The following is a 26,512-nucleotide window of genomic DNA, read 5'->3' on the forward strand; positions in this document are numbered from 1 at the left end:
GCCCACAGCCTATCCCCAGCTTGTGGCCACCCTGCCCCCACCAAGGGCCACCTACACATGAGGATGAGAGCTGAGCTGGCTTCCTGTCCCTTCATCCGAAGAGCCGCCAGCCAGGGGACAGGTGGCCACAGCAGCGAGTGACAGCCAGTGCCCATGGCCGGGGACACCGGGATGGCCGGGAAGGTGGCGCTGCTCCTGTGGGGTGAGTGCCCCGGGCACGGGCCTGATGCCTTAGAGATGGGCCCTGGTGAAGCAGAGAGCAGTGAGGAGGGGGCACAGGGGGGCTGCGGGTCCCCTGAGGTCCCCAAGGCCAGCAGAGCCAGAGTATGAGGTGACTGGAGTTTTGGAGTGGCTGTAGGGACAGGAGAGATGGGACAAAAGATTGGTGACAATAATGGTGAGACAGGGATTTGGCAAGGCATCATGGAGCTGTTGGAGGTGACCTGTGCCAGCACGGGGTGGCCATGGCATCCCGAGTTCTGGGGTGTGCACAGTGCTCCCGTGTCCTGCTGAAACATGGGGTGATTTTGGTGTCCCTGTCCCTGAGAGGTCTGTGCCATCTATGGACAGTCTGGGCACTGACATCACACCCTATATCCCTGTGCTGCTGACCCTGAAGGGCCACCCCCACCCAGCCCTGTCCCTTCTCCCTTCCAGCCCAGACCCTCGACCTCGCTGGTGAGTCCTCGGGGGATGCCATGTCCCTGCCCTGCTGTCCCCAGCCCCGTGGTGGCCCTGGCAGGCTGGTGTCCCCTGTCACCCACAGGTGCCCAGAGCACCCAGCTCCTGGTGGAGCCCCCCTGGATGCCAGCAGTGCTTCGGGACTGGGTGACACTGACCGTCAGGGCTCAGGGACCACCGGTGACACCACCTGGTACAAGGACAGGCAGTGCTGGCAGCAGAAAGGACCCGAACACTTCACTGTCACCGAGAGTGGCACCTACACGTGTGACAGGCCTGGCACTGGGCTCAGCCCCTCTGTGAGGGTGTTAAATGGTGAGGGGGGATGTTTGCCCTTGCACCCTCAGGTCCCCGAGAGTTCTGGGTGGGCTCCATTCCCAGGTCACTCCCCTCATGTGACCAGAGCCCGTCCCCTGCACACGGGGACATCCCAGAGCATCCCATTGTCCTGAGAGCCCCTGTTGCAGTGGGGGACCCCTGGTGCCTCCCAAGGCCTTTGGGATCCCCCAGACTCCCCAGATGTGACAGATCCTTCCTGTTTCACAGAGCGTCTTGTGCTGCAGCTGCCGGCACGGGCGCTGCTGGAGGGGGACACGGTGACACTGCGCTGCCATATTTGTCCAAGTCCCTCTCTAGGTCCCCCCCATCCCTGCCTGTCGTCCCATACCCCTTCTCCGTTCTCAGCTCCATCCTCTGCTCTCCCTTTCCTACCTGGCTTGCTTCCAGCCCTCCCTGATTCCCCCCAGTCCCTCCCTGGGCTCCCCCCATCGCTCTCTGAGCCACCCCACATCCCTCCCTTGGTCCCCTCTGTCCTATCTCATCCCTGTCCCTCACCTCTGCCTGCCTCAACCCCACCCCTCTCTGGGTCCCCTTCTCCCTCAATGGGATCCCCTCCCATCCCATCATACTCCCCTCCTGCCACTCCCCATATATGTCTCACCCTTCACAGATCCCCCATCCCACCCATGTCCCCCTGCAGGGGTCCCGCTCTCAGGGGTGTCCCTGCCCGTGCAGCCCCCTGGGGCACAGATGGCACTGGGAGACTGCCTGGTGCTGAGCTGTGTGGTGGCCAAAGGGACAGGTCCCCTGTCCTTCCCCTGGCACGGGGGAGGCTCAGGGACACCACTGGGCACTGGCCCCCGCCTTGAGCTGAGGCACGCTGGGGACAATGACAGCAGCCACTACCAGTGGGGACAGCATGGCCAAGAGTGTCCCCCTGAATGTCACCATCCTGGGTGAGTTGGACTTTCGGGCTGAGGGTAAACTCATCCACGGCATCCCCATCCCACACCAGCCACAGCCCCACCACTGCAGGTCACGGTTCTGGGTGGCCGGGACCCTCTGGCTCTGGAAGCCTCACCCACAACATCCCCAGTGGGTGACTGGTAAACACCACCATAAGTCACATTCCTGGCTGACAGGCTCCCTCTGTCTCCAGGTGCCACCATGCACAGGCTCCCACATCCCCCCATCTGACACTCCCTCGCCCCATTCCCTGCCCCCACTCTGGGTGTCAGCCCCTCCCCCCAGCTCAGCCCTGTCTGTGTCCCCGCAGTGCCCGTGGCCAATGCCACCATCACCCCCGGTCCCCCGGCACTCCAGGTGCGCCCAGGTGACCCCGTGACCCTGCGCTGCTCAGTGCAGGTGGGCTCAGCCCCTGTCACCTTCACCTGGCTGCACAATGGGCACGAGGTGGCCCAGGGTCCCCTCCTGGAGCTTGGGGACATTGATGTGGGACATTCGGGCACCTACCAGTGCGTGGCCACCAACCAGCTGGGACAGGACGGGCACCGCGTGTTCCGGGCACTCAGCCCAGAGCTGGCCCTGGAGGTGCCACCACAGGGAACCACTGGACACCACTGGAACACAGGTGGGGTCACACGGGGTTCCTACGTGGTTCTGAGATCCCCGGATCACAGATGACCCAGGGTCAGCCCCGCTCTGTCCCTGGCAGACACAAATGGAACAGGGCACAGGAGGGAAACTCATGGATCACTGGGATTGCAGAACCTCTGGGGTGACCCCCGTGACCCCAGTGTATCCCCCTCTGTTTCCTGCAGAGGCTCCTTGGGTATTTCCTGCATTGGTCATTGGGTCCCTCTTGTTCCTGATCCTCATGGGTGTCATTGTGGCCTTTCACTGGTGGATCCACATGGGTGGGTGACAATGGGGGTCGAGGGTCCTGGAGAGTGGTGGGAAGGGTGCCCAGAGAAGGGGAGGGTGGCCCCCACAGACCCTAACTTGGGAGGGGCTGAGCCCCCAGTGACCAGGGCTCAGGGCCCAGGGGTGGCTGGGGAGGTGCTGAAGGGTCATGCAGGGATGTTGGGGGTTTTATCAGGGCTTTTTGGGAATTCTGAGGGTGCCCCTCCCTGCCAGGCTTGGGGTTCCGAGGGGTCAGAGTCGTGGGGCAGTGGGGTGGTTCAGGGTTTCTGAGGGAGCATCAGGGATCCTGGGGCATCTGGAGGGAGTTGAGGGTCTGGTGGTGGTTCAGGATTCCCTTGCCCATACCTGCAGTGTGAAAAATGAGGTTCATTTTCCTGGTAGATTTTACAAGGCTTAATTAAAAAAAGTCAAATAGGAGACAAAGTCAATAAAGCAAAAGATTCTTATGTCCCAGTGCTTGAAGTTCAGCCAAGAGCACACACTAACTCAGAAAACACTTCCTTAAATGCATCAACATGTGGAATATTCATAGACCTTCATGCATGATTCAAAATCATTTCCCCAATCTGTAAATCAGCTTTTATTGTGGCTCCATAAATTCCTTCCCTGGACTTCTGGTGTTTGTCATCCCTATCTTTATCCAGATAGGATAATCCAAGAATGTGAAGAAATTTCTGATTATCTTTTTACCATTCTCTGAGTTACTTACATAAACAAAAGCTTTTTACATCACCATGTTGTAGCAAAAAAAAAAAAAAAAAAATACTTAGCACACTATTATTTCTAAGTTTTGTTAATAACAGATCTAAAATAAACTATATTCATACAGCAAAGTTTTCCAGCATTAAACACATAGCATTCATTTTAATACTTGCAAAAAGCCAATAATATAATCTGTACTTATAACATGCAGGGACTCCCCAACCCCCATCCGAGTGCTCCAAGTACCCTCAGTGACATCCTCATTCCCTGGCCCCAGTGCTCACACTACACTCAGAGGGTTCCCCAAATTCCCTGGATTTCCAAGTGGTGGCACCTGCGTGTCTCTGGCATCATCAAACAATGGCTGCTCTGGGCTGGTGCTGCAGCACTGGTGGCTCTGGGCTGGTGCTGCAGCACTGGTGGCTCTGGGCTGGTGGTGCTGCAGCACTGGTGGCTGTGGGCCCGTGGTGCTGCAGCACTGGTGGCTGTGGGCTGGTGCTGCAGCACTGGTGGCTCTGGGCTGGTGGTGCTGCAGCACTGGTGGCTATGATCTGGTGCTGCACTGGTGGCTCTGGGCTGGCGTGTTGGTTTCCCGTGCTTGGGATGGATTCACCTCAGAGCAGGCTCCATGAGGCTGGGGAGTGGGAGGGGCTCTCCCATCTCTGGGAACTTCCCCTGTGAGCTGCTGGCACCAATCAGAGAGCTGGTTTGGTGATGGACAGCTCGGGAAACCAATGAAAAGTTATTTCACTTTCACAAATCACAGTGGATTGAGTTGGCCGCCTCTCTTGCGGCTTCCGGTCTCTGGGGGTGGTGGTCCCTGCCTGGGGGCTCCGGCTCTGCTCCGGGCTTGGCCTGGGGTCCAGCCCGGTGCCCCGGCTCTGCTGGGGGCCCGGCTTGGGACCCCGGCCCCGGCTCTGCGGGGGGCCCGGCCCGGCCGCATGGTCCCGGCCCACCCTCCCTGACCGCATGGCCCCGCGCGGCCCGGAGCTCCCCTCTCCACGTGGCATGGCCGAGCAGGGGGGATCGGGGAGCCACCAAAAGCTCTCCCTTCCCCCTTCCCTCCTCGTTATGAGAGAAGAGGCCTTCAGCTGCCCATGTTGTTTCTTCATGATCTGGATACAATTGTAACTTCTTTATGCCTGGATAAGATCCTCGATCTCCTAAGCTTCCCAGAATGAGAAGAAATTAAAGCATGGAGACTACAGAGGTCAGCGGAATGAAGATAAAGTTCCTGGTGGGAAGAGATTGAAAAGATGCAAACTGATAAGTAGCTTAAAACCTTTTTTGTGGGCTAAGGGGATTGTGACTTCACTAAAATTCCTTTAAACTGTGAAATATACTTGGAGAAGTTTTCATGCTTAAAAAGAGGACTTTTTTTGCCTTGAGGAAATAGAGCTCCCTCTGTTCTGGGATGGGAATATGAACAGAGACATTTGATAGAGAAAGAAATTACTTTTTGCCTCAGGGAAATGGAGCTTTCTCTCTGTTCTGGGACTGGAATATGAACAGAGACACTTCATAGAGAAGGAGATGAAGAGAATTTTGTTTTTCGGCAGCCTGCCTTTAAAAGTTATACCCCAAGTGTGTAACATAACCCATCGCACAGCTTTGAAAGGACTGTGAAAGAATGAGAGGAAAGTCATAATCTGCAATATTTTCCCAGGCAGATGTGGATTGTGAAGGTGAAGACACCCCCTAAGCCATAACTAAAAAAAGGACTTTTCTCTCTTAAGTAAACTAAACTAATTATTTGGATGTATAACTGACTGAAGTGCTCCCTGTATGTTTTTTGGTAAAAAAATGTAAAATAAAGGGGAGGAGGGAACAATCCAGAGATCTTATTCTAAATTATTTTTGTGTTATTAATAAATTTCTTATTCTACCTTTTTAAGTTTAAGCCTGCCTTGTCTCTACTCCTAGGTCCTGTCTGTAAAAAAAAATTAAATATATTAAGGCTGGCAAACCCAAGTCACACTGTGACAGCCGGTGCTGCAGCACTGGTGGCCGTGGAGTGGTGCTGCAGCACTGGTGGGTGTGGGCTGGTGCTGCAGCACTGGTGGCTCTGGGCTGGCAGCTGTGGGTTGGTGCTGCAGGTTGGGGCTGCAGGGCTTGTGCAGCTCCTGGCTGTGACTAACTCGGGAAACATGGTAGAGGTCGTGGGTGGGTGCAGGCTTCTTGCTAAGTTGCTTTGTAAATTTCCAGACAGGGTTGTTTTGGCAGTCCTGCTCCTGTTTGGGTCATGAAAACTGCATAGTGGTTCTGTAATTTCTCTTCTGACTGTGCCTCATTTTCTTGGAGCCAATTGCATAGATGACTACTCTGAACCTGCTGATGATAAAAACACATGCATATTTTCTCTTTAAGTTAGTGTATCAATTAGGGATTAGCAATTATCAATACATTCAATTGAGGAGCCTTACCTAAAAATCATTTAAATTTTTTTAATATAAATATTGTATTACTCAGACTTCTCTAGAAGCTCATTTCACTTTCTTTCTGTTTTCCTAAAAGCATATATGACTTTTGCTAAGAACATGAAGGGAATAGCAAAACAATGTGTTCTAGTGAGACCAGAAACTTACAGCAGTCAGGAAGAATTCAGACATATCAACCAAAAAAATTTCCAATAACAGACATAATTAGTAACATGTGAAATTAGGCGATTACTGTTATGTATGTGATTCGTGCTAATTAAATTGGAACTATATTAGCAAAATTGTTGCTTTATAATCAATAAAAAAGTTGTATTTAATTGTTATAAAGCAAAAAGGGATAAAGGAAATGGTTAAACAAAGCAGGTAGAATCATCCTCCTGATGTTTGGTGGCAATGAGGATGGTAAGGGTGTAGGTCTAAGAACAGCATCTAGAAATAAAACTTTCAGCCTTGAATTGGGCCAAATTGGGGTGATTCCAAAGCATTAGACACAGGACTAAGGCCTGTTGTGGGAAGATATATTTAATTATATAATGCTAAGCATATTGTACACTGTGAGAGGAATGGTCCTACCCGTACCCCCAGCCAGGGTATCCTCCAGTCAGTTTTGCTTACACTTGATTCGAACCAAGCCTCAATTATACTAAATTACCCATTGCTAAATTTTGTATTTACTTAAATCTTTGTAACTAATATATTCTGATTGTATTCATTTATATACAATTGTTGCTATTAATGAATTGCTGCTAAATTTAACCTTGTTGTTTTGATTAATTAAACAAAATGAACATATCCAAACATCCATTTATAACAATTACCAACCACTAGAACATTGTGCCGTCATTCCAGTTTCTGCAACAGCTGAAAAATGTCAAATCAGTGCAGAACTAGACAAAGATGTCTGGAAAAGGATTCCCAAGTGCACTTCAAAAATAGGTCCAGCTCTCATATTGATAAGGTCAAATTGCCAAGTCAAAGCGACTCATCACTTCAGTAGAACAAAGAGCACACTTAAGAGAATTCAGTTAATCGGTATTAATACCAAACACAACGTGATCAAAATAAAACTGGAACGTTGTCTAAATTTAGTGATACTGAAACTCAACAGAAATGAAATTGAGCAGAATTAACCTAATAGAACTAAGCCTTAGTCAATCTTAATAGAATGTATGTGGACATTAAAATATTGGCCCTTAACAAGAGTAGAAACCAACATCTCTTACAAGTTATAGACGTAGCTTACTCTAATAATGTTAATAAAAAAGGGCACTAAAACGTTCGGACGATCTGTGAACAGGATGATTTTGCTGGAGGGATTAAAAAGGATATGATAAGTATGTTGTGATTCTGTGTAATTTGGATTTGAGCACAGATCATGGTAATTGCAATTATTAAGTATAGGTCTTATTAGGATTTTCTAAAGTACAGATTTAATAATTCTTAAATTACTAAAGAGCTATACATAATCAAAATGTTGACACATGTTTTATGGCAAAAAGAATTTTCAGCCTTGGCTTAAATATTAACTGCTGTTCTACAGGCATTTACTTAAAAACATTTGTGAAGAAAGGGTCCCCCGAATTAAGGGGGCAGAAACATTATCTGTCTGTAAATACTCTTTGGTATATAAATTTCTAATTATTATAGTAAAAGCCAACACCATTCTAACTGCGCCACAGTGCACACAGATAGTTTTGAATTCCTCCAGAAAAACAATAAAAAAATCACTCTTTCCCTTTTTTTTCGTTTTGGTTTTTTTTTGGTTTTTTTTTTTTTTTGTTTTTTTTTTTTGGGGGGGGGGGGGGGGGGAGGGTTGTTTGTTTTGTTGTGTTTTCTTTTGTTTCTGCTAGAAGGGATCTGAAGACACAGCCGCCTGTGGGCTGTGGTAAAGAGAGACGGCGGGCGGCAGCTCCGGGACCCCGCGGGGAAAACGGGAGCCGCTCCGAGAACGGGGGGAGAGTGGGGAATGCCGCCGCGCGGGGAAGGGAAAAAGAAACTTTTGCTGTATGGCATCTATATTTGTAGGGGTTAGATCCCCGCATTTGGAACGAGCAGGTGGCGGTGGAAGCCGCGCCGAGCCGCCACGGCACCGAGCCCGAACCGAGCCCGGCACAGCCCTCCCGGGGCTGCTGCACCCCCGAGCACGAGAGGGGGAAAAGAGGAGGGGAAAAGGCAGTAAAAAACAAACCCTAAAACTGCATACAGGAGGGGATAAAACACCGGAAAACGAATGCAGAGCAAAGCTAAAAAGGCACAAAGCACCCACACCCCCCACACCCGCCCCGGCAGAGCCGCCGGCTCCGCCGAAAAGCCGCGGCCCGAGCCCACGAGAGAAGGCGAGCGGAGCTCCCAGCTCCGGAAAGGAGCCGTGCCGCAGGAAATGCCGGCCGGCCCCAGCAGCTCCAGAGCCGCACAGCCCGCGCAAAGCCGCGGCCAGGCGCAGCTTCGGGGGCTCTGGAGCACAAGACTGACCCGGACGCTGCTGCGGCACCGCCGCGGCTCCCAGAGGGCGGGAGCGGCTGCCCCGCGCTCTCGGGGGAACGAAACCGCGCCCCAGTTATTCTGCAGGCGCACGCAACTGAATTCCCGATCCCGGTTTCTTTGACCCTCTCCATGCGTCTTCATACGGCTGGAATAAAAGCAGTTTTAAAAGCCACTATAACATTTTCTAGCACTGTTTTCAACATGAAAAACGGACTTCAAAGGTAATCTTTCCATCGTTAGTGGAATGATGGAAACAGAAACAGAGCCAACGGTCTGTAATTCTTTTTTTTTTTATACTATGTAGGTAGTGGTTTTGAGGCTACCATGTCGTCCCTTATGGCCGCTGCTTCCCCAGCTCACTGGCTGTATCCCCCACGATTCCAGATCGCTGCTCCATGGCTGCTTTGCTTATGTGTTCCCTGGTTCTCCAGACAGTTCCCTGTATCTCCTTGGATGCAATTTTTTTTTTTTTTTTTTTTTTTTTTTCCCCGACTCCTGGCTGTTCCCTCACCAGGGTTCTTGAGACCGCTGTCCCCATGACTCGTTCATGCTCCTACGCTTAACAGTACCATATATTTTCCAGATCATAACCTTTTCCTGTTCCTTGCCATCCTGCGGCTGCCCGTAGCCGTAGCCTTTGGCTACTTTGTATATTCCGTTTCTGAGTCCCTTGGTTTCTTTCGACCCATCGCTTACAGCATGCCAGAGAGTTATTCCCAGCCTTTCCCACTCGAGGGTGTTGAAAACACTTTCGGGCATGGCAAAAAAATCCTCTCTCCTGACCCCATCACAAGACTCTTTTTAAGACCTCCGTGTCATACTTCACTGCTCTCTTTGAGAAGAATAAGCTGGAGGACATTCAGCATGGCCTCTTTTTCTTTTGACACTGCCTTTCCCACCCTTCCAGCCCCGGCCGCTCACCTTTTCCCAGTGTCCCCATTGCAGTGTACCTATTTTTTCCAGAGTCTTTCTCCCTGGACCCGTTTTTGTCCCCTACTCCTTGGAGCTGCCCTCCGACTCCCCCAGCGCGGTCCTGCAGTGCCGGTCTCCGACCGGGCCTCCCGCCTGTTCACTCCACAGAACCCTGCAGAGTCCAAAGGATGTGATGCTCTGCTTCATTATCACAGTGCTGATCACATCGTGGAGTCACCAACACGCAGGAACTCAGGACTTCTGAACAGCTAACCAGTGTGATTAAGCAGAAGCCACTTTATTGTTTACATTATGCTCTACTTACACATTCCAAAACTACTGTCCATGGGATCACGCAGTTCTTGATTGGTGCCTCTGTCTTCTCCACGCGCTCTGCTCGCATCTCTCATGAAATATGATTGGTTAGAGTCCAGTGCTTCCAGGCCCTTCTTTATCTTAGCTCTTGCAGTCTTGGTATCCCATTTTCGGCTTCTTCTTTCCCAGATTAGCACAATTTATGTTTCAGGAGCTTTGACAACATCCAGTTCCAACGTAAAAATGGTTTGGCCAGAGCACTGACAAGAGCACGCTGTGGCCTAAAATGTTCAAATACATTGCTACGGTGGGCACCCGTGGGAGCAGGGAGGGTAGGGACACACGGAGGGTGCCCCCGGGAAAGGACCCCCAGTGACCCCAGAGCCCCGAGTGTCACAGCACATTCCCATAGATGTCCCCGCATTCCCGTGGTCGCCCATGGGCTGCTGGCAGCTCAGCGTAGGTCACCTGGGGATCCTGGAGTGTGGTGGCACGGGGGGACGCTGTGAGGGACACTGGCTGTGGCATCTGGGCAGGGGACACTCATGGGTGACGTGTCCCTCTGTGTGTGTCCCAGCCCGGACTCACCCCCCGTCTGCTTGGTGCTCACGACGTGGGTGTACAGCACCTCCCCCTCCTCTGGGGGGGCCGGGGGGCTCCGGGGGGACCCTGAGGTAATAAAGGGGATGTGTGGGAGGGAATGGGAGGTCTTGGGGGTTGCGGTTAAAGGCCAGAGTGTGGTTTGAGCTCCCCACTCACCTTTCCTGTTGCTTCCTGTCAGCTGCAAAGGAAAGAGGGGAGGGGTAACTGTGGGGTCCACAGGGCCCTGAGCCCTCTAAGGAATCCTCAAACCCCACTGCACCCTCAATTTCCCCCAGCACCCCTGAGCATCTCTGGGGGCCCTCAGAACCCCTGAACCACCCCAGTGCTCTGCATCCCCTCTGCTCCCAGAATCTCAAGCCTGGCAGAAAGGCTCAACCTCCAAATCCTTCCCAGGACCACTGAAGGAACCCCCCAAAAAAGGCCTTCCAACACCCCCACAAAACCTTTAGGACCCTGGGAAAGACTCTGAGCTCAAGTCACAGGCTGTGGGGGCTGCCTCATCACCCCCACATTTTGGTGGTCCCCCAGCCCTCCAGGGCCCCCATTGTCCCCATTGTCACCCACCCATGTTGTTCCACCGGTGCCAGCCCACAGCTCCACCCACGAGTAGGACCGGGAAGAGGAGGGACCCGCCAAGGCCTGCAGCCACTGCTGGGGACAGAAGGGACACATCAGGGTCACCTGTCACTGCAGGGCTCCTGCAATCCCAATGACCCCGTGTGAACCCACCTGTGTTCCAGTGGTGTCCAGTGGTTCCCTGTGGTGTCACCTCCAGGGCCAGCTCTGGGCTGAGTGCCCGGAACACGCGGTGCCCGTCCTGTCCCAGCTGGTTGGTGGCCACGCACTGGTAGGTGCCCGAATGTCCCACATCAATGTCCCCAAGCTCCAGGAGGGGACCCTGGGCCACCTCGTGCCCGTTGTGCAGCCAGGTGAAGGTGACAGGGGCTGAGCCCACCTGCACTGAGCAGCGCAGGGTCACGGGGTCACCTGGGCGCACCTGGAGTGCCGGGGGACCGGGGGTGATGGTGGCATTGGCCACGGGCACTGCGGGGACACAGACAGGGCTGGCACCGGGTGAGTGGGGATGGCAATACTGCAGTTGGGGTCACCCCCAGCCCAAGGGTCCCGCTCACCCAGGGCAGTGATATTCAGGGGTACACTCTTGGCCATGCTTTTCCTGTTGTTGACCCTGCACTGGTAGTGGCCACTCTCGTTGTCCCCAATGTGCCGCAGCTCCAGGCGGGGGCCGATGCCCAGTGGTGCCCCAGAGCCCTCCTGGTGCCAGGAGAATGACAGGGGACCTGTCCCCATGGTCACCGTGCAGCTCAGCACCAGGCGGTCCCCCAGTGCCACCTGTGCCCCGCGGGGCTGCACCGACAGGGACACCCCCGAGGGCGGGACCCCTGCGGGGGGACACAGGAGGGTTGGGGACATGGGAGGAGTGGGGGACACCAGGGAGCAGTGAGGGACTCAGGGAGAGGGAGAATCAGAGAGGGTTAGAGGTGATTCCGGGGCAGAAGAAAGGGAAGCAGACACAGGAGAGGAATGGAAGGGGGTGGAAGGGACCCAGGGAAGGATGGGAGATTCAGCGAGGAGACACAGGGAGAGGATTGAAGGGAACCACAGGGAAGATTCTGGGGACCCAGAAAGGAATGGTGAGACCTGTGTGCAATGGAGGGACCTTAGACCAGCAGAGGTGCGCTCAGGGAGGGCTGAGGGAACCTGTTGAGGGATGCAGGCACCAGTGAGGCTGTCAGAAGGACCCAGGGAGAGAGCTGGGAAGGCAGGGCAGCACACAGAGGGTTGAGCAGGGACGGGAGACCTGGGAGGGCTGTGGGGGCTCCCCGTGCCCATCCCTGCACTCACTGCGCACCGTGACGCCGAGCCGGGCGCTGCTCTTCCGCACGGCCCCCCCCTCGGAGCGCACCTCGCAGCTGTAATTCCCCAAGAGGGAGACCCCCACGGCGGGCACCAGGAGCTGCGGGGACCCCCGCGGGCCCTCCACCAACTGCCCGTCCCGGTAGAAGCTGTACAGGAGGGGGGCTGGGGGCCGCAGGAAGCTGGGAGTGCTGAGGCAGCTGAGATTGAAGGGGGACCCCTCGGGGAGCTCGGGGGGACCCTCCAGCAGCAAGACAGGCTTGAGCTCTGGGAAGATGGGAGTGAGGACTGTGACTCTGAGTCCACTGAGAAGTGGCCTTGGGGGTGTCAGGATATTCGAATTCAAGCAGTGGGGGTGCTCACTGTGCACTGTCACTATCACCAGTGCTGACAGTGACATTCCTGAATCGGCCAAGACCCCGCAGCGGTAGCGGCCGCTGTTGGGCGGCCGCAAAGGGGTCAGAGACAGCTCGGTGCCCCTGAAGGACTCCACGAGATCCTTCTCGTTCTTATAGAATCACCCTGTTGTGAAAGGATTGTCCTGCCAGCCTCGGCAGCGCAGTGTCACCGTGTCCCCCTCCAGCAGCGCCCGTGCTGGCACCTGCAGCACCAGCGGCTCTGTGAGACAGGAAGGTCCTGTCACACTGAGGAGCCCGAGACAGGTCCAGAGTGGGTGCCCAAGGCACCGGGACATCTGGGTGGAGTGTCCAATGTGTGGGAGGATCCCGGAGACACCAGGAACAGACCTGGGGCACATCTGTCCCCACAGGGCTCCCACCACACTGGGGTGCACTGGGATGTCCCTGTGTGCCGGGGACAGGCTGTCTCCACATGAGGGGTGTGAGGCCACCCACAGAGTGGAGCCCAGACCTATCAGGGAGCCACCCTGAGCAGTTCAGATCCCCCCTCACCATTTGACACCATCACTGGGGGGCTGAGCCCACTGCCGTGTCTCTAACACTGGTAGCTGCCACGCTGGTGACAGTGATATGGTCGCATCCCTCCTGCTGCCAGAGCCGCCTGTCCTTGTACCAGGTGGTGTCACCGGTGGTCCCTGAGCCCTGGCAGGTCAGTGTCACCCGGTCCCACAGCACTGCCGGCGTCCAGGGGGGCTCCACCAGGAGCTGGGTGCTCTGGGCACCTGTGGGTGACAGGGGACACCAGCCTGCCAGGGCCACCACGGGGCTGGGGACAGCGGAGCAGGGACATGGCATCCCCCGAGGACTCACCAGCGAGGCCGAGGGTCTGGGCTGGAAGGGAGAAGGGACAGGGCTGGGTGGGGTTGGCCCTGAAGGGACAGCAGCACCTGGGGGACCTGGTGTGATGTCTGTCCCCAAACTGTCCCCACAGGAACACTGGTGTAGCATGGAGGATTTGAGGACAGGGACACCTCGGTCACCCTGGGCTGAGGCAGGACATGGGGTCACTGTGGACACCCCATGCATGCACAGGTCATCTCCCCCAGCCCTACAGCACCTGTCCCCATGTCCACATCCCCATGGCCCTGTGCCCATGATCCCATTCCCATGGCACATGTCCTCATGCCCCATCTGCATGGGATGTGGCCCTTGTCCCTGTCCCTGCATCCCTGTCTCCCTGTCCCTGTCCCCACAGCTGCCCCAACCCCAAGGCTCCATTTGTTACTTCCTTGTCCCCGCATCTCTATCCCCCTTTTCCCATTCCCACATCCCAGTTCCCGTGTTCCTGTCCCCCTGTTCCTGTCCCCACAGCCACCCCACGACTCTGGTCACACTGGGCTCCATGCCCATGCCCTGGCTCTGCTGGCCTTGGGGACCTCATGAGACCCCACAGTCCCCCTGTGCCCCCTCCCCACCGCTCTCTGCCTCACCAGGGCCCATCCCCGTGTTGTCAGGCCCGTGCCCGGGGCACTCACCCCACAGGAGCAGCGCCACCTTCCCGGCCATCCCGGTGTCCCCGGCCATGGGCACTGGCTGTCACTCGCTGCTGTGGCCACCTGTCCCCTGGCTGGCGGCTCTTCGGATGAAGGGACAGGAAGCCAGCTCAGCTCTCATCCTCATGTGTAGGTGGCCCTTGGTGGGGGCAGGGTGGCCACAAGCTGGGGATAGGCTGTGGGCAGGGTGGGGACAGGCTGGGGACAAGGCTGGGTGATACAAGTTCGGACATGGAGTTCCCAGGAGTGGGGAGCTCAGAGGATGTGGGGAGCTAGGGATGGGGTCCCTGGAGAATGGGGTGTCCTGAGGAGGGGGAGTCACCAGGGCCGGGGGGACTCAGGGATGGGAGTCCCAGGGGAATGGGGGCTCCAGGGATTTGGTGTCATGGATGTTGAAAGGATGAGGGGCCAGGGGAATGGAAAGACCTCGTAGAATTGAGGTTATGGGGGAAGGGGGGGTCTAGGGGGCAGAATCTGAGTAAGAGGGCTCCTTGGGAATTTGGGGTCTTGGGCCATGGAGACCTTGGGGAATGGCAGTCCTCAGATGAGATCTCCGAGAGGGGAGACTTAAGTCCTGGGGGTCCTACGGTTGTTATCCCAGGAGAATGTGGGTGCCACAGATGAGCAGTGGCTGGGTAGACCCGTGGGTCACAGCTCCTCCCTGGGAGTCTCAGATTTTGGGGAGACCCAGGGCCCATCTATGTCCTCTGGAATGTGCGTGGTTTTGGGGTCAGGCAAACCCCAAAGAGGGATTTGAAGGGGCTCTGGGTCTGTGCCTCCCCAAACCCCAGGGGCTTTTTCATCTCTTCATTTTCCATTTCCTTTCTTTAATCCCTCAATTTCACAGCCCCCAGTTCGTGCCCTGATGATCCTGGGAGACACCAGAGCAAGGAATGGTTTGGGGGAACCCCAAAGTTGGGGAAGCAGGTGGTGAAGGGTCTGCAGGGAGTGGTGGAGAGGCTGTGGGGAATGGGGGTGTCCAGTTGTGCCCCCCAACAGTTTCACTTTCTCTTTCCTGGAGCAGAAGGAAGAGGCTGTTTGTGCTGAGAGTCACAGGTTGGGGGGCAGGTTCTGTCCTGGGGGGCACATCCAGGGCTCCTGTCCTGGGGGTGGTGGCTCCGAGGGGTTCCAGACTTCTCCATTCTGGCTCGTTCCCTGCAGGATCTGAGCCAGCAAGAGCAGCTGGGGAATGGACCCCAGGCAGGAAGGAGCTCCCAAACTCCTGCTCCTTGAAGCCAGTGGCCATCCAAGTGTGGGGCCCAGCCATGGCCCAGCCCCAGTGCACAGGCATGGGCACTGGCCAGCCCTGCTCTGGCCAGCCCCAGGTGGCAGCCAGGACCTGAGGCTCCCCCCGCCCCCTTGGCTTTGATTCTCGCAGCTTTTGAGCTGCTGCAAAGGTGAGAATTCTTTCTGTGGGGGAAAAGGCCTGGCTGTGGTTTGCTCAGCCCTGCAAGAAGCACAAAACCCAGTGTGAGCCCAAGCAGTGGCTCTGTGAGGACCTTTGATAGTTTTCAGAGCAGGACTGGCTGGAAACCTCCCCTGCAGGGACAGCTGTGAGGGAACCAGTCCAGAATGTTTCTTTGTCCTTCTTTCCTTTATTCTCTCTTTTTTGGCAGGTCTTTTGTGACCTGGCCCTGAGCAAGTTTTGAATATTTTGCAGAATTCCAGAAAATTATTTGAGCTCCATTCTCAGAATGAATTTCTAGTGTTACGGTTTTCCTGAATTGCTATCACAGAAGCACTGCATCAGCTTGCCATGTTCAAAGCATTTCACCCTAAAGAAGAATTTTAGAGAAAATGAGTTGCTAAAGGAATTTGATTTCTTCTTCACCTTGAAATGTTTAATTGTAGTTTTGTTGTTAAGAGTTGTGGGTTATTTTTCTTTAATAATAAGATGTCAGGGAGTTCTCTTCCAATTAGAGTTTAGGCTCTGGCCAAGCCTTGATTCTAACTGAAAGAGAAAAATGTGTAAACTCAGGTGTTTTCTGCATCAAAATAATATTCCAGTCATTTGGATTGGCAATTTGATTTTATCAACATAACAGTTGAAGCTAACCTTGAAGTGAATTTGGTGTTCATTTTCTGGAGATGACCATCTGATTCCTCATTGAATCAAGGTTTGTCAGCTGTTTGCGGACCCTGAGGTGAAGACAGTTTTTTAAGAGGTGAAGACACAGTTTTTTAAAGATTGATGATTATCTAATCTTGTTAATGTATGTCTGATGTTTAAAGTATTGTTAATTGCTGTATTGTGTTTTAACTGCAGAAGATTTAAACTCTGGGTTTGTTTTTTGTTAGATAATATTTAGAGGAAAATTCTCCAGTAAGCATTTGGGGGAAGGGTTCTGCTTGTGTCTCCACAGAGAGAGGATGGAGATGAGTGCCAACGAGATACGTGAGGCAATGTCCAGCCAAGGCGCGAGCAGATGCCAGCCCTGGAAGTGAAGGGGCAAGCTCACAGATTGAATCAGAAACAAAGATCATGAACTTCTCTCCAGACAACTGACTTGAAAAACTAATAAACCTCTTTAGATGGGTCAGTGGGCCTTGAAAAAGAAGAAATTGAGTGCTTTGAAAAATTTAGTCAAGATGGTGATTTGCTCATTGCAGCATCCATGCAACAGAAGCTGCAAAAAGCTCATGACTGTCTGATCACAAAAGTGCAGAACGCTGGATTGGAAATTAGCACTTCAAGATTTGTGAAATTGCACACTGGAATTTTTCATGTTTGTTACTCTGAAGAAGACCTCTGGTTTATGGAGATTGCTTCATGATCTCAAAAAGCTGAATGAGATTGTAAAGTCTAAGAAAATAGAAATCAGCTCAAAAATCAACAATTTGCAAGACCTACAACAATTTCTTGGAAAGATAAACTGGATGAAACTGATTTTAGAAATCACAAGAGAAGACCTTTCATTTTTATTTAATTTTCTGAAAGGAACAGCGATATCAAATTTCCTAGAACTCTCACACCAAAAGCACGAAGAGTTTTGGAGAAGGTTGCAGAAATTTTATAGCAGAAACAAGCACATCGTTATGTAGATTTATTGCCTTTTGTTTAATGGTGTTGGGAGAAAGAACACAGTCATATGGTTTAATTTTTCAATGGGATGAGTCTTAAAAAGACCCACTTTTAATTATAGAGTGGATTTTTCTATCTTACCAATCCCTGAAGACAATTTTTACAGATTTAAAAATAATAGATCGTAATAAAGGGAAAAACAAGGCTTGACAATGACAGGCAGAGATTTTTTATAATGTATTTACCCTTGAAAAAGCAGTGTTTTGATTTGGCACACCAAAATCACAGGATTTGGCAATTGTAATGTTAGATTATACAGGTATTTGTACAATTCACTATCCAAGTCACAGGTTGCTGAAAGTAAAATTAGGATTCAGAAAAAAATCAAAAATGAGTAAGGAACCATTGGACGGGATCATAGTGTTCACTGATGATTCAGGGAAAACTTACAAATTAGTAATTATATGTCAGAATTAAATTACAGGAAAATAGGAATTAGATGTGGAAACTGTGCAAGATTCACCACAAATGGTGAAATTGGCAGCAATGGTCAGAGCTTTTGAATTGTTCTAGTAACCCCTTGATTTAATCAAAGATTCGGCATATGTGACTAACATAGTTAAAAGATTGGAAGGGTCACTTTTTAAGAAAACAAGCAATGACATTCTATATTCATATTTATCATGTATGAAAACATTGCAGAAAAACAGGACACATAAATATTCTATTACACATATTAAAGCTCATCATTCCCAGAATTTTGGTAGAGGGAATGCATGGACAGATGGATTGACCATGTCTGTTTTGCAAACCTTGCCAGATATTTTTAAGCAGGCAAAATTAAGCCACGTATTTTTCATCAAAATACACAAGCATTGATTGAATCTTTTCACATTTCAAAAAAGCCAAGCAAAAGAAATTACTTAGTCCTGTTGGGATTGTCAAATGGTACAGCCACCAGTTTTTATGGGAGCAGTCAACCCTAAAGGACTGCAAGGTCTTCAACTGTAGCAGACAGATGTGACAAAATACTCACTTTTTGGAAAACTGAAAAAACATTTATATTTTAGTTGACATCATTTTAGGAGCAATTTTAGAAAAACAAAAAAAGGGGGGGAGGCAGAAGCTATGCCTCACATGTGGTTGAACAAAAGTTTTATTATGTATTAAACTTCTTAAATGGTTCTTTTCTTAGAGGGAACTCCACCAATTATAAGATATTTTACAAATTATACAAGAGCAAAGCTAAAAGAAAATCCTTTGGTTTTGATTAGAAATTTAGAAACAGATAAAACTGAAGGGCCTTTCAAACTAATCATGTAGGGAAAAGATTGTGCTTGTGTTTTCACAGATATAGGATTGAAATGGATTCCTGCAAAATACATGAAACCGTATTGGGCCCAAACGCAAGCAGAAGCCAGTCGTGGAAGTGAGGAAGGGAGCTCACAGACAGAATTAAAGACAAAGGATGTGAACTCCTCTTCAAACAAGACATAAAAGACTTAAGGACTGACAGTGAAACATGTTTGTTTAAATGTTGTTGTATCTTATCTTTTCGTCAACTATGTTAGATAACAAAGCAGATTTATCAGTGATGCAGCCAAGGGAGAAGGTTTGGAAAAATTTAGCACAGACAGCGGGGTTGGACACAATTTGTTTGGGACATTCCAGGCCAAAAAAGCCATTTTCAACATGTCTGGTGGGATTGCCAGTGAAAGAATGGCCCATTCCGGAGGGCATCCCTTCATGGGCGATGCGAGTTGTGACAACTCCTGTGGATGAATGGCATGTGTGGATTTAATTTCTCCCTGTGGCCTCTTTTGAACCAGAAGAATTAGAAATGTTTTGCTTCAACAAGAATGGACTTTTGTATTGTATTTAATGTTTCAGGAGTGACAAAGAACCAAACAATGAATGTTACTCTGAATCAGGATGTATATATAATAATTGTACTATAGTCTCAAACAAACCATCCTTCCAAGTTTTACCACAGTTACTGCTGGGAACATTTTTTGTTTGTAGGGACAGAATTTGGGCTGGTATCCCTGCCTGCATGAACTTGTCTGATCATTCAAAATCAACTCAGAAGAACGTAAGACAGTTGCAGAAAGGTGTGGCAAAGCTTGAAAAAGTTGCTAGATCAGGGATGCATGGTCTGTTTGACTTTTTGATCTTTTACCTTTGTAAAAAGAAATTTTGAAAGTAGGATTTTATATATTAGAGAGGCTTGTAGTTCTTCTTGTCATTTTGCCATGCATCATTCAGTGCACTTGGCATGCCATAGAGAAAGCTGAAAAAGAGATGTTTTTAGTGCAAACAGAGGGGGGAGATGTGGGAGTCCAGAGTATTCCTCTGGCTTCCCTGGAAGGTTTAAGACCCCCCTGGCGGGGTCCCAAAGACCCTCTAATGAGACCCAGGTGTCTCAGGGGCTGGATTTAGCTCCTTGGAACAATTTACCAACATTGAGAGAAGAAATGCAAGCCACAAAAATAAATAGAGTGTAAATTAGACTGTTAGAATGTAGAATTAGCAGATTTCTAGAATGTTTGTGCTAAGGGACACGTGGCCAAGATGGAGAATTGGGGGTGTGGATACCTCTTCCTCCTTCTTCTCCGTGTCATCCATGCTGGGTGACACGCTGGCACTTTTAGATTGGATGAGAACAGATCTGGACCATGTAACAAGATTGTATTGTATTGGGGGTCATTTGTAAATATCTAGTACGTAATTTAGACTATAAAAGATAAGTCCTGCCTCTGCCAGGCAGAGTCTGCCCTGGACGTCTAGCGAGCAAACCGCTGTTCACTGGACAAAGCATTCCTGAGATAAGGAAGAATAAACAACCATGAAAACCTCTGAGAACAGCCTCCTGCAGTCTCTCATTGATGGGCATTGGAAAGAGCTGGGTTCCAGACCACCTGCATGTCCACCTAAGGTGATCTCAAGTCTAAGGAGACCCTCGGGGTGGGACAGCTACCAGGCAAAAGCTGCCATTACCAACAAGTCTGGCTCCCCTTGTGTTCCTGAGGGCTGGCTCTCACCTGCCTTCAAACACTGGGGCTCAGTGCTTTCCTTCGTATGGAAAAGAGCTATCCCTCCTGCCCAGGCACCAATGTCCAAAATTGGTACTTTTCCTCCAGAATTCTTATCTCCAAGTGTTGCTCCCAGACAAAAGCTGCCAGGACGGACAGCTCTGGCTGGCCTTGTCCTCTGGTGGTTACCTCTAATCTGCCCTGAAACAATGGGTCTCTGCTTTCCTTCCTATGGAAAAGAACCATCCATCTTCTCCAGATGCCCATGGCTGAAATTCAGATTCTTCCTTCAAAAGTCCTATATCTAATGATTGCACCTACACAAAAGCTGCCATTACAGACAAGTCTGGCTGGCCTTGGCCTCTTGAGGGCTGGCTTTCACCTGCCTTCCAGACACAGGGGCTGCATGCTTTCCCTTCTATGGAAAAGAACTGGCCTTCTCCTCTAGGGAAAAAGGGCTGAAATTTGGATTCAACATTCCAAATTTGAAATATACAAGTATTCCTCACAGAAAAACCTGCCAGGATGCACAGGTCTTTCTGGTCTTGGATTCTGGTGTATTCATCAGACCCTGAAGCACTGGGGCTTAATGGTTTCCTTCCTATGGAGACCATGGAGAAACTGTGGGACTCCCATGGAACCAAGGGACCATTGTGACACTGTGGGGACCCCTTGGAACCAAGGACATCATTTTGGACCTGATGGGCTGCAGGGTCCCAAGGGGCAATCGTGAAGCAGTAGGACTTTGTGGAACCAAGCCACCATGGTTGCATTACAGGGCCTTGTGAACCAAAGGGCCATTGTGACCCTGCAGGGCTGTTGGGGGTTGAGTGTTTTTCTAATACTGTGACAATTAAAAGAATTTTCTCTATTCTCATGCTAACGGAGCTTGCCAGGTTACACCCAGGATCTTTGATGACCCTTGACAAAGGGGGAGGTGAGATAGGCTTCCGGAGAGGCTACTTGTGTTTCCAGCAACGAGAGGAGGTCCCATGTCTCTAGCCACGCGCCATCTCCAGCCACACAGCCAAACACAGGAGAGCCAGATGGTCTGTGATCATCTGCCCTGCATCTGCCCCGCTACAGCCTCCTACTTCTGAGGACACAGCTAATCACCTGGACATAAACGGTGAGCAAGGATCTGCCCTCTTCAGCCCGCTCCCACCTGAGACCGGCGTGGCCGCTGCTGCCCTCTCCCGCCTCTGCTCCCGCCCGCTTCTCTGCAGCTGTCGGGTTTTGCCCCGTCTGCAGCACCGGGACTGAGTGCAGACAGAGTGTGCCTGCAGCTAAAGAAAGGACTGGAACTGAGTTATCTGTTCTGTTTTGTTGGTAATTTTAACAACTGCTGTTCTTTCTGCTTGTATGGTTAGATATATTTGTAAAAGAGCTGTTATTCCTACCCCCTTATCTCTGCCTCAGAGTTCTTGATTCAAACATTTATAATACTTGGAGGGAGTGGAATTAAAGTCTCTATTTCAAAGAAAAACTTCTGCCTTTATCAGCAGACACCTGTCCTTGAAACCAGGACACAGGCCAATGCTGAGCAGAGAAAACCCCTGCGAGCAGCCCCAGGCTGGCCGTGGGCAGGCTGGGGGCAAACAGCATGGCTGGTGCTCTGCAAGGTCCCTGCAAGGGGGAAACCCTGGCAAGGAGCAGCAGAGCAGGGGCTGATCCATCCCCACTGCGCTGGACACCCCAGGGCAGCGTCCCAGAGCGTCCTCATGCACCTGCCAACAACATCCCCCCTCTGCAGCCCTGGCCTCCCCCCAGCTCACACAGGTGCTGCATCCTTGCAGGCACAGACACAGCAGCACTGGCTCAGGAGCCCCTGTTTGCACTGCACAGAGCAGGCGTCAGCACCCCCATGGTGCTGCTGTGGGGAGATGGAGCTGAGTGAGCACAAATGCCATCAGCCCTGGGGCCAGCAAGGGCTGGGGATGGGAGGGAAACCACTCAGTTTTTTCATGGTCTGTGAAGTCAGCCAGAAAGTTTGTTCCCATGAGCTCTGAGTTTCCTGTCCCACTGCAGACATTGTTATCAGAGCCAGGGCTGCCTGATCGCCATCCCCAAAGAGCCCTGAGCATTTCCTTTGCTTCACCTTTGCTTTCTTTACTCTTCCATCTCCAGAAGCAGAATCATCCAGGCTGGAAAAGACCTTGGAATTCAGCAAGACCACCCGGTGCCCTGACACCACCATGTCTCCCCTGAGCCTCCACTTCTCCAGGATAAACAACCTCTGTTTTCTCAGCCACTCCTCACAGGACCAGTGTTCCAGAATGCTGATCAGCCTTATTGCTCTTCTCTGGACACACTCCAGCCCCTCCATGTTCTTCCTCAATTGGGGGGCCCAGAACTGGACACAGCACTCGAGGTGCTGCCCAAATAGTGCTGAGCACAGGGGAAGAATCACTGCCCTGGTCCTGCTGACCACACCATTCCTCATCTAGCCCAGGTGCTGTCAGCCTTCTTGGCTACCTGGGCACACTGCTGGCTCATGTCCAGCCTGCTGTCCATCAATACCCCCTGCTGTCCAGCCACTCTGTCCTCAGCCTGGAGCACTGCAGGGGTTGTGGTGACCAAAGTGCAAGACTCAGCACTTGGTCTTGTTAAACCTCACCTTGTTTGGTTTAGATCCTGGATCCAGCCTGTCCTGGTCTTTCTGCAGAGCCCTCCTACCCCCCAGTAGAACAACACTTGCAGCTAACTTGGTATACCATGATTCAATGAGTCCTTGGAGTGTCACAATGTTCTCTATGATTCCATGAGGCCTCCCAGTGTCACAATGTCCCTTTGGTTCCATGGGACTCCTTTGGTGTCCCAAAGTCCCTTGGATCTTGGGCGCCGCAGTTTCTCAATGATCCCTTGCTTCCCCAGGGCCTTGCAGTGTTGCAATAATCCCAGAATCACCCAGGCTACAAAAGACCTTTGAGAGCATCAAGTCCAACCTTTGATCCAGCACCACCTTGTCACCCAGACCATGACACTCAGTGCCACATCCAGTCTATGCTGAAACACTTCCACACACATTTGTCAGCGCCAGCCTCTGTCCCCAGCCATTGCCAGCCCTGGCTGCTCAGCCCAGGTTTGCCCTGGGCTGAGTTTGGCTGTGGCCCAGCTCCATCCTCCTGCAGGGCTCAGGGCCTGTTCCTGGCCATGGCCAGCCCTGCCCGGCCTCTCTGCTGGCCCAGAGCCCGGCAGAGCCCGGGGCAGGGCTGTCAGTGCAGGCCCACAGGTGCCATGGGCTCTGCAAGAGCTGACAGAGGCTGCCCAGCAGGGATGCCATGGGGCACAGAGCCCCAGGGCTGCTGTGGGCACCACGGCACAGGGGCCATTCCCACCTGCAATGCTCCTGTCCTGGGCTGGGCCTTCACAAGGACTGTGTCACCATGGCTGGGCCAGTGCGTCACAAAGGGGCCAGGGAGCCGCTGCCGGGGCTGACAGCAAGGCCAGGCACACCCAGGGAATTGTTCTGCATTGCCTGTGCTGGGCAGGGCTGGCTGTTGCAAGGACAGAGTTCAGCTGGCCTTGCTGGCTGCAGGAAAACTCAAAAGCCCAAAGAGCCTCCATGGCTGTGCTGGAGAGTAATGCTGGAGAAGGGAAATGCATGGCTACTGGGGAATGGAGAAAGATTGAATTCCAGCAGACACTGATGTGAGGCTTAGAAAGGCTTGAAGAGAAGCTTCACAAGCCTCAAAGAGAGGATGTTACCTTATGAAAAACCATCTCTACCAGGGGAGCACACGCAATGCTTCTTCTTCAAAACCCACTGGCCCATGGAACTGCACAAGGTCCATTGTGTGAGAAGAACAGTTGGAAAGAGACCAGTTCCAGTTGTGCCAACTTTTAGCAGTCATTGAGCAGTCAGATGTGACTGGCATTACCAGCCACCAGAGACCACCAAAGATACCCCCAGAACATAACAACAAATCTGTGAAGTGGATGGAAAATATGTTGAGGACTTCAGGGAATTGATTTTCATATGTATGTTTATTCTGAGACAATCACTGAACATGTAAAAGACAGTCTGTATGCAGGAACTTCCCTGTACTCAACATGCACACCTTTGGGAGGAGCTATTCTCCCCTTCTGCCTCTGGCTGAATAAAGAATGTGGACGCCATTGAAGCCTCAGGCTGAAAATTGCGAGGGCTTGAAACTTTTCTCAGGCAGGGAAGCTCCCAGGCTGAGACAGTTCCTCTCTCATGCAGAGAAAGTTTTCCCAGGCTGAGACAGTTTCTCAGCTCCAGCCTGAGCCTTTCCCAGGGTGATAACGCTGGGGAAAAATAAAAAGGAATTAATAACAAAATTAACACCTGTGCTTCGATGATAAACAGTTCTCACGGTTTGTGAGAAAGTTTTGTTTTCTTCAGTTATCCAATAGACTGCTGTTCTGTTTGTAGTTTGCAGAACACACTATAAGAATGTGGTCCGCCGTTCAATAAACCGCTTCTTTAGCCACCTAGCTAAAGGAGTCCGTGTCGTTATTTCTGTGAAATACACCGCGAGTAGCGACATTTGGAGGTTCCACCGAGATCGCCTTTCATCGGAGCAGCGTGATCGGGACTGGCTTTGGAGCCTCGGATCGGCGAGCGAAGTCCCGCAGCCCGCGGAGCCCTGGCAGCGCCAGGCCGAGAGATCCCACAGAGCCGCGGAGCCGAGCGCCGATCAAGCCCGGACGGGGAGAGCTGCGGACTGTTCTCCTTCCCTGCGAGAGAGGTACTGCGCTTTCCCCCCTCCCTCCCAGCATAGCGGCTAGGTGGGAAATTCCGGGATGATGGGGAATCAGCAATCTAAGCAAGAACGAACCATACTTTCCTTATGGAGGGACGTTCTTGAAGGCTTGGATGCCCCAATCCCAGACCAGGACTTGGTAACCTTATTAGAGTGGGCAAAAGAAAGAGGATTCCCTGAGAACTAAGGAGTGGCTTTTTCTGAGAAAGCTTGGAAAGAATTAGGAGACCGATTGTATGAAGCTATATGTGAAGGGGAACCCTCAGCTGTCCCTATAATAAAAACCTGGGGGACCATCAATGTAAAATTGATGGAGGGGGAATCAGGCTCTGAATGGAGCGAAACAGGACAAAGCGGGGACGAGTTTGACTGGTACCCGGAAAAACCCCCGCAGCCGGAGTTGCCCCCCCAAAAATCCCCGAGGGCGAAGCGTTTGTTGTTTAATGACTACGTTCCGCCCCCTCGTTCAAAAGACTTTTTAGACGAACAAAGCACCAGCAGCGCGGGAAGACCCCCCCCCAGTCGCTCCGCAGCATGCCGAGGCATTCATCCCCAGGGGGGCGAGATTGCAACGGGAACAGAGACAGTCACTCGCTGACGTCACCACACCCACCGCCCCTCCATTGCAGGCAGAAGCAGCCCAAACGCCAGTTATCCCGCTGGATGTTGTCGAGCAGTTACTCGTTGCGGCCGCAACAGGTCAATCGGCGGCTTTGCGCACGGCATTGCTCCCTTACGCGGCTGCCGCTTCCACGGAATCGCGGCGGATCGCAGGCGGCCCGGCCGTGGGGGCGGGCCCCGTACCGGCTGCGGGCCCGCCCCCAGGGAGAGGGCAGCAGACACTGCCGGCCGTGCGGGCGGCAGTGCCGCCCCCTGAGCGGCGGTCGTCATTCAGTTCCACGATCCCGGAAGTTCCAGGCTCCCCCGATCTTTTCGGGACAATGTTACCCCCCCCTCGTCTGTACGGCCACGTCCTGCTGCACTGACGATGGCCGGTGCCACTGTTCCCACGTCTTCAGCAGTGCCAGCGGCTCCCGTGATGTCTCCCGGCCGGCACGGATCGCCGCCATCGCTCCGGTCCGGCGCCGCGGATGCCGACGACCTGCACCCCTCCCGTCGGAGGCATGGTCTCGTGTCGACCAGCAGGCATGGCAGAAATCCCCACGGGTTTTGGGAGACGGTCAGGATGGGAGCATTGGAAAAGGGGGATTGGGACCTCTTAGAGAAGGTGGGAATGCCGAGGAGAGGGGCTCTCCGAATGGAGGGAAATGTCCAGGATGACCCTGCGGAGCTCTCCCCTATCCCGGTGGACGGACTGTCACAGAGCAGTGATGAGGATGCCCACGGGACGGGAGGGGCTCAGGTATTTCCTGTTTTCAAAGGAGTCCCACAGACAGGGCAACAGGACAGGCACGATCCGATTGCCTGGCGGGTGGTGCAGGACTTGCAAGATAAAGTAGCACGATATGGGCTTGGTTCTACTCAGGTCATGCAAATTCTTAGAGTGCTGAATACAGATTTACTAGCACCCTATGATATTAGACATATAGCCCAGGTGCTGTTTCAGCCTGTGCAGTTCAGAGTGTTTGAAAATACCTGGACGCAGATGGCTGACAGGGGTGCTGCAGACAATATGGGAC

General features: G+C 52.2%; 1 pseudogene; it reads right to left on the reverse strand.

Annotated features, from left to right (window-relative positions):
- Nucleotides 1-9,461: 9,461 nt before the first annotated feature.
- LOC130259728 (Fc receptor-like protein 3) lies at nucleotides 9,462-25,942 on the reverse strand (annotated as a pseudogene).
- Nucleotides 25,943-26,512: the final 570 nt, after the last annotated feature.

This window comes from Oenanthe melanoleuca, chromosome 1, assembly GCF_029582105.1.
Source record: "Oenanthe melanoleuca isolate GR-GAL-2019-014 chromosome 1, OMel1.0, whole genome shotgun sequence".
NCBI lineage: Eukaryota > Metazoa > Chordata > Aves > Passeriformes > Muscicapidae > Oenanthe > Oenanthe melanoleuca.